The sequence below is a fragment of the Rhodnius prolixus genome, unplaced genomic scaffold (assembly GCF_049639745.1).
Source record: "Rhodnius prolixus isolate KJV_2025 unplaced genomic scaffold, Rpr scaffold_5, whole genome shotgun sequence".
Lineage (NCBI taxonomy): Eukaryota > Metazoa > Arthropoda > Insecta > Hemiptera > Reduviidae > Rhodnius > Rhodnius prolixus.
Window position 1 is genome coordinate 2804220 of NW_027411624.1, and position 21403 is coordinate 2825622.

The 21403-nt window shown below is 37.6% G+C and overlaps 1 protein-coding gene and 1 non-coding gene across 5 annotated transcripts in view; both read right to left on the reverse strand.

Moving 5' to 3' along the window:
- Nucleotides 1-21403, reverse strand: part of dlg1 (MAGUK family member discs large 1) — a 775373-nt gene that overhangs the window by 337300 nt on the left and 416670 nt on the right. The gene's annotated exons all lie outside the window — the stretch shown is intronic.
- LOC141459015 (U2 spliceosomal RNA) lies at nt 19549-19744 on the reverse strand. Its single transcript, XR_012461362.1, has one exon. It is a non-coding gene; the product is annotated as a U2 spliceosomal RNA (small nuclear RNA).

Here is a 21403-nt window from a genome sequence, read left to right on the forward strand (position 1 = left end):
TTTTTCTTTTTGTCTATTTTGCAAAGTTACATATCTGCTTTACTGTTTTTTTTTAAATTTGGAATAAGCAATTCTATCATTATAACCTGATAAGGTGTTAAGTAGGAACCGTAACTACCACTGGAGAGATCTTTTTAAAGAATGATTATAGTTGCGGTCCCCAAACCATCCTCAATAACAATTTTTTTGAGAAAGCCTTTTTATATAAAATAGGAAGGTATTTGTACGTAAAAAGCAAATTTAAACTGCGATTTCAGACCTTCCTTTTAAGAGGAGTAAGAAAAATAAACGGGCGATTATAGTACTTCTCCCTAAAAGGCAAAGAGGCAAAGATTTTGAATCGAACGACAATTCATTAATGTAAATAGGTTCACCCATTGATAATTTTAACGATTTCAGTACTTCCTCTTAGTAGGTGTAAGAGCATGATGGCACTTCACAGCCATGTAGAGGAGCTTTAATCACTTCTTCGTGCTAAATTTTATCAAAATCGGACAAAGCGTTATAGAAATATTGGTAATAATAGTTTTAGAAACGGCCTTACTTGGGTGGGGCAAACTCCCCTCCATATGAGGCATAGCGACGAGACTTTTAAAGTGCAAATCTGTACAAAATTTCGATTCGAATGACACTTCATTCATGAAAATCAGTTCACTTGTCGATAATTTGAAACGATTGCTATACTTCCCCTTAACTAGTGTAAGAGCAGATCGCCGCTTTAATGTTACGTAGGGGAGCCCTAACTCTATCATCCTACCAAATTTTATCAAAATCGGGCTAAGATTTACAGAGTAATTAGTAATAATAATTTTGAAGGGGGCCTTACATAAAAGGGGCTAACTCCTCTCCCATTCGGTGTACAGCGTCGAGACCCCCAAAAGGCACATCTACATAAAAGTCCGAATCGAATAACACCTCATTCATGAAAATCGGTTCGTGCGTTTAGGCGCTACGCAGTTTACAAAAAAGGTAACAACAAGAAGAAGAAGAAGAAGAAGAACAATTTCTGAAACTGCCGTTTTTGCTCATTTTCGGCAACTTTTTTCTCGAAATCTATTAGGTCTGGGGGGTTGCAAAAAAATTACAGTTATAAAGGAGGGTTTGCCCTATATTTTAAAGAAAATTTGGGAATTTTATCTTTTATTGAAAAAGAGAAAAAAATTGTCAAAGTTGGGTGTTTTTCAACGTTACGCTTTTTCGTGCACTTTTTACTATCAATCCTTATACAACTGTCCTACCGGACAGTTTTAATACAATCGATAGATTGTGACGACAGCTGACGATTAAAACTTAAACGAACTTCGTAGCTTTTCCTAGTCAAAAGTTAAACTAATTGCAAATCTCGATACGCAGTAAAATGATCTCAAAATGGCGGCACTTTCCCCTCCACCGCACGCGATGCGTCACAATCCTCGCTTATCGTAATGAATTCTTTGATCCTTTAGCTATCCAGTGGTCTAATTTAATTTTAGATGTAGACGATAGATTCGTAGAACTATTATGCCAAACTGTATTCCCCGATTTTGTTATCATTAGGTTTTTTGGATTGCTTTCATATGATAGCAAATTTAAAGACGTATTCACGTCAAAAATTTAAACAGCTGGCCTACCTTTAACGATAAAACCAAAACTGAATTTTAGTGCTAAATGTCAAGTTTTAACAATTCTTACGCATAGTTTACTCAATAAATCGGAAGTAAAAGAACAATTGGTTCCCATTGTTTCATACCCCATTCACTTCACCGGAAAATAGAGAGCAAATTATAACAGCCATATTGGAAAATTAGTTCCTAAATTACACACTAAAGTGCACTAAAATTGTAACACTAAGTTTATGCACTTTAATTAAGTTCAGCTTAATTATTTGCAATTTAAACTGTACACCATTTTCTTTACAAACTTTTTTGAAACTGTTATAACTTCAGCTAATGCTTAATTTAGTGTAAAACTTAATTACGGGCTTTATTTACTAGCTGAGCTTTTTTTTTTTTTTTTTTTTTTTTTTTTGTAAACTTGTAGCGTGTTGAAGTGTGATGGAATTAAGCTTTGAAGTCGCTGGCCCCCCCATCTGGTTGTTATTACAGAACATAAGTACATAAAGTTCCATAGTTTAATCCAACTGGTCGGCCCTCCAAAGTTTCCCAAACACATAAAAAGCTAAACTTTTGTTATTTCTCTTTGAACTCATCCAAACAAAAGCCTTATGAATGCTGATGAATCTTTCTTCTTTTCTTTAAAGCTTTAGCATATTTTAAAGTTTTAAAAAATAAAGTAACAACAATGAAGACTAAGTAGAGCTTTATATCTTTAATATAGGCTATATATATATAGCTCTAGCTGAATAACTAGCGCGTTTAAAGGAAGAATACGGTCATGAATCTAGGCTGTAAAAAGTATGAGCCTAGGCTGTTGTAGGCTCGTGTAATATGTGCTTATGTGTGCGTGTCTATATATATATAGTGCTAAAGGTTAGGCGAAGATATGATTTCTTCTACTACACAGACAAAGCTTTGTGTCTTCGCTTATGAGAACCCATTTCAGTGTGGGAAGAACGCAGTGGATTTACTGTAGTTACTTTTTACTGCCACAGGTTTTGTGGGTGGAGGAGCAAGGAGCGGGTAGGGGGGGAGAAAAAGGCTTTGTGGGATAAAGCTCCTAACTAAGTGGTAACTATAAGAGCTCTCCCACCAACCCTATGAATGGGTGGACAAGCCTTCTTACAACAACCTTTAAACTCCCTCCATTGTGTGAAAACGGGGGTTTCTTGGCTACGGGGAGCTTTAAGGCTGAACTGAAATGGCTCCGTCAGCGGCTGACTGGCCATCAAGGGATATAACGGTGGAAGGCTGCCCTGCTCCTCCGCATATGTCGTACAGTTCCAGCCCTTAACCTGGTACTTTAAGGCTCTCCCCACAGGTATGCGCCAGCCAAATGCTTTCATATAAAACTGAACATAATATACTTGCCATCATCATTTCCTTATTCAGCTTGCGTTTAACCTAAAACCAGTTTCCTGCTTCTTATAACCTTCTCCCAAAATTTACTCATATCTGAGACTAAAAGTGAATTCAAAAAGATCGAACAATAACTGGAAGGTTTCATGCAGGGTTATCAATGAAAATACAATTTCCATTAAAAAAAAAATACGATCTGAATATTCATAGACTTCCGGTTACCACGATTTCCCGCACTCAATTTTCTGTAATCTAAGAAATTGTAAGAAAATGAAATAAGAAATAAGTAGTTGTTGAATATTGTAGACGTTCACTATTATCAAAACAAAACTATTGCAGCTCCCCAAAATAAACACTAGATTTCCCTAGTTGCAATTGGGATATCAGGTCCCCTTGGTTGATTACCGGTTGGCAAACCATTGGGCGACTGTCTATATCCACTAATGAAAACTAGAAGCCGTCGTTTTGTCAGTCGTACTTTGGGGAGGACTGATATTCTTGCGATTTGGATTGTCTATATCCACTAATGAAAACTAAAAACAGTCGTTTTGTCAGTCGTACTTTGGGGAGGACTGATATTCTTGCGATTTGGATTGTCTATATTATCTAAAGAAAACTAAAAACAGTCGTTTTGTCAGTCGTACTTTGGGGAGGACTGATATTCTTGCGATTTGGATTGTCTATATTATCTAAAGAAAACTAAAAAACAGTCGTTTAGTCAGTCGTACTTTGGGGTTCGGAATTTACGTCATTTGATGCGCATAAATATTGAGAAGCTCACAATACACTGAAACGGCATTTTAGATGCAATGCTACTACTCATAAGTTACTGTGAACGGGCTGACCATGCTCTACTAGTATATCTAAAACTCCATAAAGCTTCCCCCATACGATGCCACAGAGCAGATCGCGCGAGTTCTTTATTGCGGTCAGTATAGGAGTTCCTGAAACAACGTAACACTTCTACAAGAATGGAATCTTGTAGCTCCAACGGAAAAAAAAAAAAAAATTAAGAGGCCATCAGCTGGATTTGAACCTGTGATCTCCGCGTTGAAAGCCAGTATTCGCTCACCTCTCATCAAATCCTTTCCCCTATTAAGCTTGATGTAGACAAACTTTTTGAGGTACTGATGTTTCAGGACAAAAAAATTCAAGCAAACTTCAAGAGAAACAAAAACAAAAAAAAATAGGAGATTGAATATGAAAAAACAGAAAAAATGAAAAGAAAAATACTTTGACCATAATGAAAAGAAAAACGACTTTGTCCACTTTAACAAGAAAAACATTTTGCAACAAAGAATTTTCTTGACAACTGTGTCACGGCAACAAAGACACCATAACAAGAAAATGGAAAAAGTAATTTTAATGGTATTTAAAAAAGGAAAAGCGAGAGTGAAAATGAAATTATTTCCTTTTTTTTTCGCCCCCAACTTTATTCCAAGAAGTTGTTCAGCGGGGAAAGCTTTAAATGAAGAAAAACCCAAAATTAAATTTAGCGATTAAAACTGGTTGTGCAAGGGGGGGGGGAATTCACAAGCGATTAATTTATCTGAACACCTGTTTGAACTGTTCTATTATTCAAGACATTCAGCCTGAACTTAGTGTTCTATAACTTTGTATAATCCAGCTAAGTTAATGACAGTTGACAGTTATAACGACTACATATATATATATATGTATAGTGAATTTAAATTAACACCCCCTATTAGTTATATAAAGACAAGTTTCTGTTCTCTTAATGTCAGTCTGAAACTATTGGTATAACTATATACCCAAGATGTTGTAAACTATAAATGATGACCCGCCAATAAGTGCTGTCCTTATTGTTGTGAATTTGAGCATTACCCATTAAGTTTTTGCGGCTTACAAATTGTGAGGGGACCTCCCTCCATTATCAAAATGAAATCGTTTAAATAATCTCAGCTACTTTGTGACCCCTTCTTAAATGTAAAACTTTCTGTTCATTTATTTTAATTTATTTATTTAACTTTTGACGTAGCCTTGGAAGAACAGTCATTTATTTATTTTTTTTTAAATCAAATAAAATCGGATAACATCAAAAATATTTTGAATGATTTGATTTTTGTGATAGCCTGACGTTTGTAATGAGCAAAATACTATCTCTGAAGAACGTGTTGTAGCGCCGTAGTGAATCGTTCAGTACTCCATGTAGCTCATTGATTATCACGACAAGCTGATCGATAGTAATCGATGGATATGTTGGCAAAGTTTCGGAGCTTTTTTTTTTTAGTAGGACTTGGAACGCTCCCATTTCACCATTATTACAATTGATTTTCTTAATGGCATTCGATTTAATAGTTCAATCGCCGATTAACAACAATTTGATCGCGTTCTTTGCCTGGGGCATATAGAAACGAAATTATAGGATCTTGCTGTGGACAAAGTTGGATCATTATCGGGCAAAAATGTTGATAAGGATAAACTATGCTGGCCATGCAAGTTGCACAAACGTGCTACATCACTAACTACCAGCATAGTCGTGTGTGCATTGTCCACTCAGTAGCGTAATCACGTGTACATGTTCACTCAGTAGCAAAATCACGTGTGCATTTTCCACTCAGTAGCATAATCACGTGTGCATTTTCCACTCAGTAGCATAATCACTTGTGCATTTTCCACTCAGTAGCATAATCACGTGTGCATTGTCCATTCAATAGCTTAATCACGTGTGCATGTCCAGTCATTGGTATAATCACGTGGGCATTGTCTACTCAGTAGCATAATCACGCGTGCATTGTCCACACTGTAGCATAATCACGTGTGCATTGTCCACACTGTAGCATAATTACGTGTGCATTGTCCACTCAATAGCATAATCGCGTGTGCAGGTCCACTCAGCTGATTGATTAACCATGATGACGATTAACTGGCTCTTTTTCAGCCGGAAATAAAGAAAATCTACAAGGACTTCCGACGTTGCAGCAGCGGAAACTCCCAGCAACACACCAAATTTTCACAATTTATTTCTGGTTCATACACTCGCACTGCTCCTTTATTATTAGAGCAATTTCCGGTTTCTCGGGACTCAAGTTTAAGTAATTATTAATATTTTCTTTTTTTTTACAAAAAGGTTTTCATCAGAGAACAATTAGACTGAAATTCTACTCACACGCTTTCCCCCAAAAAGTACAGTTTTATATTTCAACTAAAAGTTATACTTCTACGTATGTATTATACGTAAATGCAATCGAGTTGAAAAGAACTGCAATTGCAGTTTTGGAGAAAAACAAGAAAATTGATGCAGCAAAGTGGCGTTGCTATGCTGGCCACACTTACATAAATACACATACTTGTTACGCAATTTTTTTGTTGCTTTGAAAATAAGAAAAGTAGACTTTAAAAAATGACTTTGGAAAACGAGGAACTTTTCTTGTAACGGAAAAAAAAATCACCGAAATTAGGAAAATGTTGAAAAGTTGGGAAAGTAAAGAGTAGCGAGCTGGAAATGGATTGATTAGTTTGGTTAAGGAAGGGTTGGTAGTGAGGGTGGTTCTAGCAAGAACAGTTGAGAGCTGAATTGCTGTGCAAGGAGCGGTCTTGGAATTACAAGGCAGTATAGCCGAGAGCCACTAGGATCTGGGGGAGCCACCCGGATAATCTGGGAACAGGGAAAGGCTGTAATATCACAGAACTTTAAAATTACGGCCATCAGAGAGAGAGGGTGAGTGAGGCGGTCCTAAGCTGGAGCGCGAACACAGCGGAGGTTGGACTTAACTACGGTACTCAGCGCCTAGACGGACTTAGTCAAGCAGCGTAAAGTCAGCGTTCACGCCCCAATTACACCCACATTATTCCTCCTCCTCTTATTAACTCCTCTTTTATTAAATAAAACAAAACATTATTCCGCTCGTTAATAATTATTGCTCCAATGAGAATTTTTGGCTATTTAAAGCGGAATTTAAATAAATTAGATTCTGGGATGAAAAGCCACCATTTTTTTGAACTATTTAGTTATCAAATGAGATATTTTAAGATCACTATTTGAAGTTTGTGCAATCCATTACCAAAAAATGCTAAGTAAAGTAAAGTAATTGCCTATTTTAACTACTAAATTAGGTGTCGTGGACGGAGGCGACTAGCAAACATACTTTACTATAAATTTCTCATATTAACTATTAAATAAAATCCAAGACTACTCGAACCCAACAATACATCTTAGCTTTGCGGGTCTAGCCTATAACCGCCTTACATACTTTACTATAAATGTCTCATATTAACTATTAAATAAAATCCAAAGCCTAAACTGGTGGAATCGAATCTACTAAACCAACAATACATCTTAGCATTGCGGGTCTAGTCTATTAACCGCCTAACTTACTTTACTATAATTTCTCATATTAACTGTTAAATAAAATCCAAGGCGGGTGAATCGAACCCACTAAATCAACAATACATCTTAGCTTTACTGGTCTCGACAAAAACGCTAAGTATTCACAATATTAATTAATTTATTACAATGAATGCAATGACGTAATGCTTAAACCATACTCTAATTAAATTAAGAGAGAGAGAGAGAGAGAGAGAGAGAGAGCGAGTGGCAGGACGTACGTCACGTAAGGAGGGGTAGGGTCCCGTGAGTTCACCCGGAATGGGGAGTTCACAGTCACGTGAGTTCACCCAGAATGGGGAGTTCACACATGCAGCCATTTCTATGCCAACCCTGAGGGCGAGCATTGTATAGTAAGTGGTTTTGGAATGTGCTCCTCGTATTGGTAAAGTGGCCACAACTAGCCGGCTGAACTAGCCGGTGGCTATAGATATAGGAAGGACTTAGAGTGGCTTGTGGCTGACCACTACATTTCTCAACTAATACGTACTTCTTCAGCATCCCAAATATTGACCATGTCGATATATATATAAACCCGCGAGCTCTAACTCATACACAAGGCGTGTGCTCCAAAAATTTATTTATATGACGAACTTTTACTCGGAGTTCTTCTACTAACTGCAATACTCCAATTGAATTTTTACAAAACATTTTAGTTAGCTACAACCAGGAGTTGCCCTAAAAACAACAGGATATTTGAGGGAAGCGTGCTCCTGAAAGGCGGGAGAGTTTTTATGGAAATCGTTCCAGTCACTTCCACTTTTGATCAAACGTTTCTTCTATCAAATTGGGAATTTTCCCAATAAATTTCCGCTAATCCCCTTTGAAGTAGCCCTTTACGGGAAAACAACTTTTTCTTTAATCAGAATTTTCAACAAATAATTTTTCCTATGAAAATGTGTTCAACAAAAGTTATAGCCTTCTGGAAAACTGTTTAATGAAGGAATTAAGATTTAAAGGGAAATCTGCCAAAGCGGTTTTTCTAGGGAGTCGTGGAAAACTTAAGATAATCCGCTTATCATTTTCTTCAAGCTAGGTATCTACAAGATTGCTATTAACAGGCTTTCCCGGCAGTAATGTTTCAAAATAAACTTTACAGCTTCACGAAGATCAAAAAAGTTACCGCACATTCACACTAAAACAAGTCTGTTGAAAGATGCAGTAATTCAAGGTTTACCAGAATGAGGCTGCACGATAGCCGAGCGGTTAAAGGCAAAAAGGCCCACAAAGCTAGGAGAGAATGAAATAGGGAAATTAAATTTCCCAAATTAATGAAAACTATTTGACCGGAAATGCGAAGCTTTTCAATTTATTAATGGAACAAAATGACATCGCTTTTCATGGAAACTGATTTGAAGGCAGGTTTCTGGAGTCGACGTATTGCCATTTACTCATAGGGTGCGTTCCACTAAGCGTTCACAACGATCACGCTCACGACCGCGCGGTTTTGCCCGTTCCACTTGCTTGCGGGTGTTAAAACCCAAGTGGAATGGACTATGGGGCGTTTCTACCGTTCACGTAAACATTACAAATGGCGACCTCCAAAATAAGTCAGAAGCTTGAAGAGGTTATTTTTTTAATTTTAACCCCGTTTATAAGCAGTTATATAAACTTTATTAATTATTGGTAAAGTTGACTTATATTAAAAATATATATAATTCAATTTTTTATATTACATTTTAGTGGAGTATTTATAAAATTTACGTTTAAATAAAATTAAAATGTCTTTTGTGGCAACAGTAGGATATTTATTAATGCAACGTGACAATGCTTTAGAAAGTTCTTCATCTAGATCCGATGAAAAGTGGAATGCAATTTTATAAAATCGCAATGGTGAAAAGCAAAAACTTATTATGTATTATTAACTACCAAAGTGTAATTGATAGTAATTGATGATTTAGTATGTAAAGGGTAAGTAATTTTTCATTTCATTATTTTTTTTAGACTTTCGAGAAACACATTCAATTATTTACATGAGATAATACTTTCATTTACCTGATATAATTTTTTCGGTCGCCATCTTTTCTTTTAAAAAATTGCGCCAAATTTCTGTACGCCCACTTCGACCCAGCTCTTAAGGTGGGGCGTTGTGAGCTTCGCGTGAGCGAAAATAATGACGTCATTAGTGACGTTTTCGCCACGACCACTATGACCGCGGAAGTCTTGTGGAACGCGGCTGAAGGTATATTTTGATCGTTGTGTGCGCTTAGTGGAACGCACCCATAGTGAACTTGCACTGAAGCTTACTAGTACTGGATGTAGTAAAAATGCCAGGTTGGAAGATATCCTGAAGGAGTGTAGAAAAAGAGGGAAATCCTAGGAGTGGTTCACACCAAATGTGTTGAGTTGAACATTCAATTTGAAAATAATTTAAACTAGTTTTAACAAGAATATAACGTTGAAAGACAACAACCTCGTTCTATTTGACATCAATTAAATGAATGTTGGTTGATTGAAGTGTAGCGCCCATCCCAAACTACAGCAACAATTATTTGACTCTAACGGCAAGTTGTTTTGTGGGAAAATCAAATGTCAAACAAACAACCAACCCTTCAAAGGTACAACTAAAAGTTTACTAATTCTGATTCTATGTAATCACTCGCAGTGTTACCCATTCCAGGATATGTCCAGGTGAGAGAAGTCGAATACACTCAAACTGCTAGGCTCCGGCGGAAATAGAGGTGAACAAAGTTTCCGTGTCGGTCACAATACGGAGGGACCCTGTGTACACCTCTCCCACAGACATAATCCCTATTGTGAACACTCCGCCCTACGGCAGCCATCTTTGTTTGAACATCACTGACCCTTCAGCCACCTCAATGGCTACCTCCACTCTCACCACACTCATCTCAAAGAACTACAACCACTTTGAAAATCATCAACACAGAACTCCTCTGTCCCATTGAAGAGGAAGGACTTTCTGTTCACTCTAATCATGAACCCACCCTAAAGTCACTAACTGGACAGTCTAACAGCAAGGTCTATCTTCCCTTTGTAATGGCTAGTAGAGCGGAACAGCTTTTTGTTGAGGATTTCCAACGAATATATCCAGGAAACTAAATTATGAAACCCTACCGTTCCCATAATTACCCCAGTTTCCAGGGGAACACCTAGAATCCCAGTACGTCACAAGTCCCTTCCAAGCAATTTTAACCTAAAAACTGGGCCCATTTATTCACTCACGCCTTTACCCTTCGGCATTAATTAAGACTGGACTAAAAAAAATATTAAGGGAAACCTTTAATCTATTATAATTGATATATAAATAGAATCAATATTAAAGAAGTATAAAGGTATAATTCAACCTTCTTAACTAAGTGAAGAAAGAGAAAAGTTAGGTGTGGATGATTGGAATGCAGGGAAAAAAGGAGAGGAAAAACCTGCAGCTAGTGTAGAGAGTTAGAGGAGTATCTGTTTTAGTCTTTTGTGTCTGTATGTTGTAGAAGGATCTGTAGGAGGTTATGTCGCGGCAGAGTGGATTAGGATGGCAGTCTAGGTTGGAAAGGAGTTTGAGCAGACGATTTTGGATGAAGGAGTGTACCGGGGAATAATGGACGCAGTCTCTCGTGGAGTGAGTCAATTCTAGTGTGTGGTGGAGAGTCTGTCGCTAGTCTCAGAAATTTGTTTTGCGTTGTCCTGGAGTTTCTTGATGTTGCTACTACAAGTCAGGGGCTCCAGGCGGAGCAGGCGTAGACCCAAAGTCCAGTTTGCCTGCGTTTACTTTGTCCTGAACATGCGTAGTGAAAGTCAGTTTGTTGTCCAAAGTTAGGCCTAGGTGCTTAACGTGGGTAGACCACGAAATGAGAGTGTTATTACAACTGATTTGTCGGTTAAAAGTGGGTCAGCGTTTGGTGAAGAGTATAGCGTTTACCTTTAATCTTAAACTTCTTCAACTTACGAGTTACGAGTGAACCATTGTCAGAACATTGGAATGACGTTAGGTTGGAGCTGAGGGATGCTATTGACGCTGGAAATGGTTATCCCTGGAAGAGTTTGGGCAGTTGCAACAAAAGTTGGAGAACGATATATACGATATCTTCCCTGCAAGGTGTAGGAGTTTACGATGGATGGGCAACTAGATTTTGGTTGTCCTAATTGCCGAATTTCCGTTCTTTCTGGGAGTTATCAGGATCAGAGTGTGGATGTTTGGGTACAATCGATGGGATATCTGGGGCAGTTCTTTAGGGTAGAGGCGATTTGTCCCTCACTTTACCGATTCCCTGTCCCAAGAACCTCTCTGAGGTACAGAACTCATTCAGAACCCAGAAGTATCAGAACCCATTATGGAACTAGTGCCCGCTAATTTAAGGTCCCTTAAGTTCCAACGAAGGGATTTTTTTAGAAGTTTTGTAGAACTATTTTCTTTTTTTCTAGCAACCAATATTATCCTCTTACAAGAGAAAATGGAAAAGTTGTTTTTCCCCGCTGACCCCCCCCCCCCATTAGAGTGTGAATAAAAGTTCATCATTCAAAAAAAAAAAAAATATTGATACTGCTCTCAAAAAAATGATATATGACATATTTCATGATATATGTACCACACAAAGGTGGATCACATATTGTGAATAAAGAGGCAAAATGGCGGAATCCAATATATCAGCTGTCTGACAATATATTATTTGTTTGGCTGGCAGCTGATTGTTTTGAAAGGTTGCAGCTATTCTGCAAAAGAACTCCCCCTTGATGGGGGGATGGAATATTGCACCGTTTTTGTACAAACATTTGGCTGCTTCCTGTTTCAACTCCTCATGTATTACCTGCTTCCGGAAAATAATCTCTTCGTTTAGCCAATTAAAAATTCTAAACCAAAACTAATGTCCTTAGATAATGGTCGTGTTTTCACACTGCAATAGAAGAAAAACATCGACTCTCCTTTAAAAACTTGAGAAAATTCATAGCTGCGTAAATTAAGCTAGTTCTTGGAAAATTGAAAACAGGAAATTTAAATAAATGAAAAACCCACATTTCCGTCCCGTTTGGCTCTACGACAATAGGAAAGCTTCTCACAAGGACTTCATAAAAAAAAAGAAGACAGGAAGTCCCTTTTATAAAAAGCTCATTACGCACATCGTTCTTGATTCTTCAACATCGCCTTCCGGGCAAGAGGGCGATTGATGATCTTCTCTCGCGTTTTGATTGACGCAGTAGCGTTCGCAGAAATGATAGTTTGCACTGTTTCCTACGTGATCTTAAAAAAAATAAAGGACCTTTCCGCATCAGTGCTCCCCATTCATGAGAATGTTTGCAGACTGTAGACCGGAATATCTACAAAAACAGCTCCTTCAAAAGCTTCAAACCTCAAAAGAGCCACATTTTTTTATCTGTCCACTAGAATCACACCGAAGTTAGTTCGCAGTGATGCGCGTTTTTTTTAAAAGAAATATAATCTCTACTGATTTTTCATTTTGTGTTTTAGAGAGTGAATGGATGATATTTTGGAGCAGGAGGATGGCATCAGTTTCGCTGATGAACGAAAAGATTAATTAGGGTGAGAATTGTCTCGGTCAGTCGCACAGCTTTGAAGGCGCCCCATAGTTCATCAAAGCCGATCAGAGAATAGGGGAACAAAACTTAATTAAAGCGGGAGAAAAAAAGAAGGAATGTTTTCCAGGAACCCCATTAAATAAAACTGAAGTGGTTTTTCCCGTTTTTATATCTTGGAAATTCGAGTACAGATTTTAGATGACAAAGGTAATGATTGGATGAGTATTTATGAGTCTGACGATAGACAAACACAACAAACAAAATGCCTGCAAAATGGTAATACCGTACCGTGTAGCATAGCTCGTACAGGTGTACGTCAACAACTGGCTGTTTTACGCCGCCTCTTGGTGGCACAGGACACGTAGGCCAATCATGCGTCTTGGCACAGCACACGTAGCCAATCATTTTACTAAAACCACCACACACACACACACACACACTCCTACCATATTCTGTTTGGCATGCTGCCGCCATTGATGTGGCATGCTGACCCCGCGTTCTCACTTCTTCTTTCGTCTTGCCTGCCATTTTGCCTCCTCCTTTTTTTTTTTACTGGAACCTCTCTACCTCCTGCTCCGCCAATAGCAAAGTACTTTCCCAATATACCTTCATCTGAACGAGGCAAACGACACGTCCAAACGAGGGCCATATTGATTATATAGACTAGTATTAGATCGTTCCACCTCTTTCTAAGTTAACCTCATTTATCCCAGAGAGCAAACATGTCCTCCGAATATTGAAAACTTTGTCGTAATGTACTTTATGTCATTTCCATTCTATCTCCTTCTAGCTAGTCTAACTGTGACGTGAGAAAAATAACAGCGTTTTTTTTTTGGGGGGGGGTAAATATCATCAGTACTTTCACACAAAGTACACTTTCGACAATAAAAAAAAAAGAAAAAGAAAGTAGATACGACTATTTTGTATCCCTCACGTCATATAAATACATGACAGCCTGACAGGCACATTTATTTATGGACATTAAATACATTGTTGAGGATGAAATACTACGTTGGTGGTAATAAATAAATAAATAAATAAATAAATAATATGGAAAAAATGTAGGCAAGTTATTTACATTAGGCAAAGCAAGTAAAGCTGGGACCAAGTCAAACTTAAGGCACAATCTTTACACCGGAAATAGCCAATTATTTTGGACATTAGGATGTTCTATCTACGACGCCTAACATCAAGTTCCGCAAACTGACGCAACTACACCAGTACGCCTCACGCTATACTGCAAAAACTGTAGCTAACACCTACATCGATCTTAACTACATATCGATAAAATGCATAATAACCATAAATACAGTCAAAATTGATGACGGTCAAAGCATATTCCAACAAAATGAAAAAACATAAGTTGTACCTAAATCTAATTTTTTAACTTGAAACCACCAGTTTTAAAAATAGATACTCCAATTATTAGCTCTTTTAACGGAGATGGGCACAACTGTGGTTTTTGTCCAGGTTAGAGGAAGAAAGAATAGGAAGTGACGTAAGGAAAGAATGTCCACAGATTAGATTCGAGGACGTGGATCCTATAACGGACTAGAAGTCTGTGGTCCAGACATACATACGGACAATACAGTCATTTCAATCTTTAATACTACGCGACAAATACCTAGAGTTCTACGTCAATGCACACCAATCTTGACATACCTTTTGTAAAGCAGCCAGCCAAGTGAAAATACCACAAATACCACACTACAACACTCTCGTCGCCCTAATCCTTTCAGTGTCTTCAACCATTAATGCCAATCCTCCAGGTCGACTGAAGCGCTAGTGGCCTCCCTGGACTGACCAACAAAAAGGGGAACACGGAGAGGAAGCTGCTAATGGGTAGTTTCTTTCACGTCTAATAGATTCCACTTATTTACTTCTTGTATTCTGAACTTTTAGATTTATTTAGGAACAATTCTCGAATGAAAGATAGAGAGCTGTTTGATGGCGGCACAAGAATTTTTTTTTTGGATGAATGATACTCGTAAATGTGTGTAAGGCGCCACGGTAGCCGAGCGGTTATAGGCTAAGCCCGCAACGCTAAGATGTATTGTTGGTTTAGTTGGTTCGATTCCCCCTGGTCTAGGCCTTGGATTTTATTTAATGGTTAATATGAGAAGTTTATAGTAAAGTATGTTAGGCGGTTATAGGCTAGACCCGCAAAGCTAAGGTGTATTGTTGGTTTAGTGGGTTCGATTCCCCCGCTCTAGGCCTTGGATTTTCTTTAATGGTTAATATGAGAAGTTTATAGTAAAGTATGTTAGGCGGTTATAGGCTAAGCCCGCAAAGCTAAGATGAATTGTTGGTTCAGTTGGTTCGATTCCCCCGCTCTAGGCCTTGGATTTTATTTAATGGTTAATATGAGAAGTTTATAGTAAAGTATGTTAGGCGGTTATAGGCTAGACCCGCAAAGCTAAGGTGTATTGTTGGTTTAGTGGGTTCGATTCCCCCGCTCTAGGCCTTGGATTTTATTTAATGGTTAATATGAGAAGTTTATAGTAAAGTATGTTAGACGGTTATAGGCTAAGCCCGCAAAGCTAAGATGAATTGTTGGTTCAGTTGGTTCGATTCCCCCGCTCTAGGCCTTGGATTTTATTTAATGGTTAATATGAGAAGTTTATAGTAAAGTATGTTAGGCGGTTATAGGCTAAGCCCGCAAAGCTAAGATGTATTGTTGGTTTAGTTGGTTCGATTCCCCCTGGTCTAGGCCTTGCATTTTATTTAATGGTTAATATGAGAAGTTTATAGTAAAGTATGTTAGGCGGTTATAGTAGGCTAGACCCGCAAAGCTAAGATGTATTGTTGGTTTAGTGGGTTCGATTCCCCCTGGTCTAGGCCTTGCATTTTATTTAATGGTTAATATGAGAAGTTTATAGTAAAGTATGTTAGGCGGTTATAGTAGGCTAGACCCGCAAAGCTAAGATGTATTGTTGGTTTAGTGGGTTCGATTACCCCTGGTCTAGGCCTTGCATTTTATTTAATGGTTAATATGAGAAGTTTATAGTAAAGTATGTTAGGCGGTTATAGGCTAGACCCGCAAAGCTAAGATGTATTTTTGGTTTAGTTGGTTCGATTCCCCCGCTCTAGGCCTTGGATTTTATTTAATGGTTAATATGAGAAGTTTATAGTAAAGTATGTTAGGCGGTTATAGGCTAAGCCCGCAAAGCTAAGATGTATTGTTGGTTTAGTGGGTTCGATTCCCCCTGGTCTAGGCCTTGCATTTTATTTAATGGTTAATATGAGAAATTTGTAGTAAAGTACGTTAGGCGGTTATAGGCTAGACCCGCAATGCTAAGATGTATTGTTGGTTTAGTGGGTTCGATTCCCCAGGTGTAGCCCTTGGATTTTATTTAATGGTTAAAATGAAAAATTTACAATAATGTATGTTCGCTAGTCGCCTTCGTCCACGACACCCTAATTTGGTAGTTGGACGTAAAGACCGCCAGAAAAAATAGGCGATTACTTTTACTCGTAAATGTGCTATCTCCAAATACAATAAAATAAATGAGTAACTCTTAGCCTATTTCTAGAAAATTACTATTTGCTGAAATCGTCTGCAGGAATGTGAACTTCAAAGTCGCAAGTTTAGGAGACTTAACAGGATATTGGAGGAGAAAATCTCACAAGCGGAAGTGCGGCTTTTTCCCACTCGTTTGAACTTTCCACGAAAGCTGTCTAAGCATTTTCTTTAACCTTATCTCCTTTCTTGGTAGTTGTAAACAAAATAATTAAATAATTAAGAAAATAAAGAAAAAAAAAAGAAAAAAGAGTGTTCTGTAGTAGATTTGATAGGCTTGCAAGATTTCCAAACATAAGGAGTTTTAGAAAGTGAAAAAGGAAATAAAATGAAAGTGTTATTTTCAGGCTCCAGGGAGATTGAGAAAGCAAACACTATAGAAGGAGTAGCCAATTAGAAGAATGTGTCTGCAGAGGCCATTGGTTAATTCTACAGAGGAGAGGGGGTGAGAGAATGGTTTGGCAACGTCATACAGCCATGTGTCTATGTGATCAAGAAAGGACGCTATTGTACAGTCAGCAGAGTGGTGCTAATTACTGGACTGTACAAACTGGACAATGAAGCCTTAAGAGCCGCTATAATGCTGCTTATCTTGTCTAGTTTCACACTCGGCTCTTTATGTGAGACATCACACAATCACACCGCAGCAATCACACTTGAAAACCATCTTACAATCGTTTCTCATTCCTCATCTAATCTGATTTTCAATGAATGTAATTAGATTTTCATTAGTATTTCTTAGCCTTGACATGTAATGTAATTCGCTTTAATAATTAAGGGGTAATAGTTCAAAAAAAAAAAAAAAATTCTAGTCGATTGTAGGTGAGATTCTCAGCCATTCAACCATTAGGATTACTGCTGGCGATGTATTCAGAAAACCAGGAGAGTAAGGAATGAGGGCTTAAGTAGGGAGCAGAGAATCTAGAAAACAATAACGGAAAAACTGATCAAAGACAAGAGCTTAAGCATGAACTCCTTAGGAGGATGTCCCTCTCGGAAGATGGCCAAGGAAGGTAAGGAAGTGGAACTCTTCGGAGGAGCAGTGGAAGAGCAACAAAGTCTGAGGGAAACGGTGCCTGATGGAATAGTTTTTGTGCAGAAGATGCTGTCCGATTTATGCATGGATTATTCCAAAAACAGGGAATTATCGTTGTTTTAAACTGCAAAACAGAAATTGGGGGAATACTTCCGGGAACACCTGTTTTCTTCAGCAATATGGGTATTCTGTGTTTTATTATTGATCAGTTATACTGTTAGCACGCGCGCGACCTGCGAAGCTAATATGTATTGTGGTACTGGGTTCGATTCCCGGTCTTGGGCCTTGGATTTTATTTAATGGTTAATAAAAGAAATTTACAGTAAAGTATGTTTGCTAGTCGCCTCCGTCCACGACACCTAATCGGTAGTTGGACGTAAGTCTGCCCGAAAAAATAGGCGATTACTTACTGTTTACACACGCACTCAAAATATAGATATTAAAATAAAATATTTATAAAAAACAAATCGTGTAGCTATTAAGATATCTTGAGAAATCGTGACTGATTCTAGTTGGAACAATCAGATCCCCCAGATTGCCGAACTAAAATTGGAAACGATGTTTTCGCTAGCACTACAGCGATCTAGTAGCATCCGCCCCCACGGGATCTTCCAAAAATCCTCCCAGATTCTGAGACTTCCTGGGATATCTTAACTTAGAAAAAGGTCATGGTCACACATAGTACTAATATTGATGGGCACCATAGATCTGCGAAGGTAATTTTTCTTCCAAAAAAAGGTAGTTTTTTTAAGGGAACATGCATTTAATATTGAATTTTAGTATAAACTGCAAGTTTCAAGAAAAAAAATGAATTAAATATCTTGTGGTGTAAGAGATAGGACGTTCAAATAACTTTACTTGAATTTTTAAATATAGGAAGAAAAGTTAAGCAAACAAGAGGAGATATTTATGAAGTTTTTTTTCCTTTCTTTTTTTGCTTTTTCCATCTTTAATTTAATACGAAGATGCGAATGTGTAGTAAAGGCAGGAAGGAAGAGGCTGGAGACAATTTAGTTAATTAAACGAGAGTAAAGTCTACCAGAGACACTGGCGGCAATGCAGAGAACTAAGTGTTATGAGTAGGCACTAGAATAGTACAAAACCCTGGCATAGCAACTTCATATCTATAGTGGGGGGGGATGGCAGGAGTATCTGCAGATATATTTCTCTAGTACAGTATCCCAGGCATTGAACATATTCTAGACCACTTTCTGTGTGTGTGTGTGTGTGTCTGTGTCAGTTCTCTAATCAACAAGGCACTGGTATTTTATAATTATCTAGAGATACAAGGAGTTCAACGGGGGGGGAAGAGATGCAATCTAATTATCAATGGACACAGGAAGTTCCGCACAAAGCGGCAGCAGACTTCCTTCCACCACCACACAATATAATATTAAAATACTCGTACACATTCTTAATTATACAATTTATTAATGAATTGTTGAAGTTATTCACGGATAATTAATTCGGATTGCTAGCTCACCTAACTACAATTTCCAACATTCTATACTAACTATAGATGGCGTATTTTCTTCAAAATCCAAGTTTTAATGGTAGGTTTACCAGAAATCACCTTTCGAACTAGCAAAAGAAAATTCGACGATAAGAATTATTAAAAATAAGTAAAAAAAAAAAGTAAAAAATAAGTAAAACGCCTATTTCTTCAAGCGGGGCTTAACGTCCAACTACCAAATTAGGTGCCGTGGACGGAGGCGACTAGTAAACATACGTAACTATAAATTTCTCATATTAACCATTAAATAAAATCCAAGGCCTAGACCAGGGGAATAGAACCCACTAAACCAACAATACATCTTAGCATTGCGGGTCTAGCCTATAACCGCCTAACATACTTTACTGTAAATTTCTCATATTAACCATTAAATAAAATCCAAGGCCTAGTACGGGGGAATCGAACCTACTAAACCAACACTACAACTTAGCATTGCGGGTCTAGCCTATAACCGCCTAACTTACTTTACGAGTACTATAAATTTCTCATATTAACCATTAAATAAAATCGAAGACCAGGAATCGATTCCACTAAACCAGCAATACATCTTAGCTTTGCGGGTCTAGCCTATAACCGCCTAACTTACTTAACTATAAATTTCTCATATTAACCATTAAATAAAATCCAAGGCTTAGAGACCGTTAATCGAACCCAGTACCACAATGCATATTAGCTTTGCAGATCTCGCCTCTTAACCTCTCGGCTACCGTGGCGCCTGCAATACCGGGTCAACCCGCAACAGAGGTGGAACAAGCCCTCTAGCACTAGGTCATTTTCCGAAAAAAATCAGTTTAATCTTCTGGTTCTCCCCTATGGAGACCGTACCAGAGATTAAGCTTATAAGAACAGATACTACACTTTGATCTTAGCCAAAAGGCCGAGAAGCGATAAGTATTTTAGAAAAGAGGAAATCATAAGCGCCATTTTTGTTTTTTGTTTTTTTTCCGGAAAACCTCAATAAAGCCTTCATTAACGCGCTACTTCCGGTCCAGGAATTTTAATTAAACACGATAGAAATCTCTTTTCTCGATCGTATAACTTCATGAATGAATCTTTCAAAAAATGACAAACCTATTTTTTTTTGTCGATCTATAAACTATAACAGAATCACAAATATTCACCATCTTTCATACTTTTAATACCGTAATAATAAATCCCTAAGGCATAACCCCAAATCGAAGGGAAAAAACATTTTACCTAAAAGGCAAAAACCAATTCCACGATATTCCTTTTCCCTCTTTCCAGAGGGACAATAATCTTAAATTGTCTTTGCCGCCGTTGTTCTCTCTCGATTTCATCCTTTACCCAGCCGTCTTAGTGGCCATTTCTTTTTTTCTTTCCTGATTGCCATTAGAAAGAAAAGAAAAGCAAGTGAAAGATGTTTAGAAATGAGTAATATCTTTTCCATTTTCCTTTATTTTCCCTCTCACTCTCTTTTTTCGTGTATGTGTGTGTGAGTGAGCTTTTTACTCGATAAAACAAGAGAGAGTTTTGTTATTAAAAGTGCCGTTTAGATTTACTGTTCGGGTAAAAGGAGTTCGGGAATATGGGGACTAGCAACAAGATTAAGGATTGCCTTTAAAGTTAGGGGCGGCTTTATTCTCAATCATCCTGGAGTCCAAATCAATATCCTGGTTTCTGATGGATAAAAAAAAAAAAAGGACAAGTGTCACAAATCGAAGTTAGCTAAAAATATCGAGCGTCTAACACTAAAGCAGAAATCGCCCAAGTTATAAAGGAAACCTTCATATTTGTAGCGGTCTAAATGATAAAGTGAATCTTGCGAGTCCCGATTGGTCGCCTAGTCCAGGGGTCGGCCACCTATTTCAATTAGAGAGCCATTTTTCCTTAAATAATTTTACTAAATCTTACCAAGAGCCGCAAGGATGATAGTGTAAACAAACTCTGTAGATCATTTGTATTCACTATTTATTATTTTATGATATTCAGTAACATTTAAATGTTTTATATATTTATTTTCATATATTACAAAGTAAATAAACAAATAAATAATAACTTAACGAATGAAAAGGTGGCAGTCTTACAATATAAATCAAGTACTTTATTTTGATATTGTATAATTCTACTCAATTTCGAACCTATCACATTTAAAATTCTTTTTGAAAGAATATCTTTACTTTAATAAATGAAATTTACATTAGTTTTAATAAAATTAAAATATACAATATATTTTGGGCAGGCTGAAGAGCCGCAAAATTTGGATAAAAGAGCCGCGGGTTGCCGACCCCTGGCCTAGTCTAATGTAACCAATCATAAAAAAAAACCGAACTCCCTCTGACTATCAGACTGAAGATACACCTCATGATTGGAAGTCAGAAAGAAAGAATGTTCTGCTGACCATTTGGGAAATTAGGAAAATAAAGGAAGTGAATAGGTTGGCCTAATTGTCTTGGGCTCATGTCTATCTGGCTTCCAAGAATGGAATATGTTTTAGGCAGCTAAAATTAGAATTCCAATGAGACGATTGTCCGACTTTCTTGGACATCACTCCAGACAGCTGATTGTGTACCTTCCTAGGTGTAGCAAA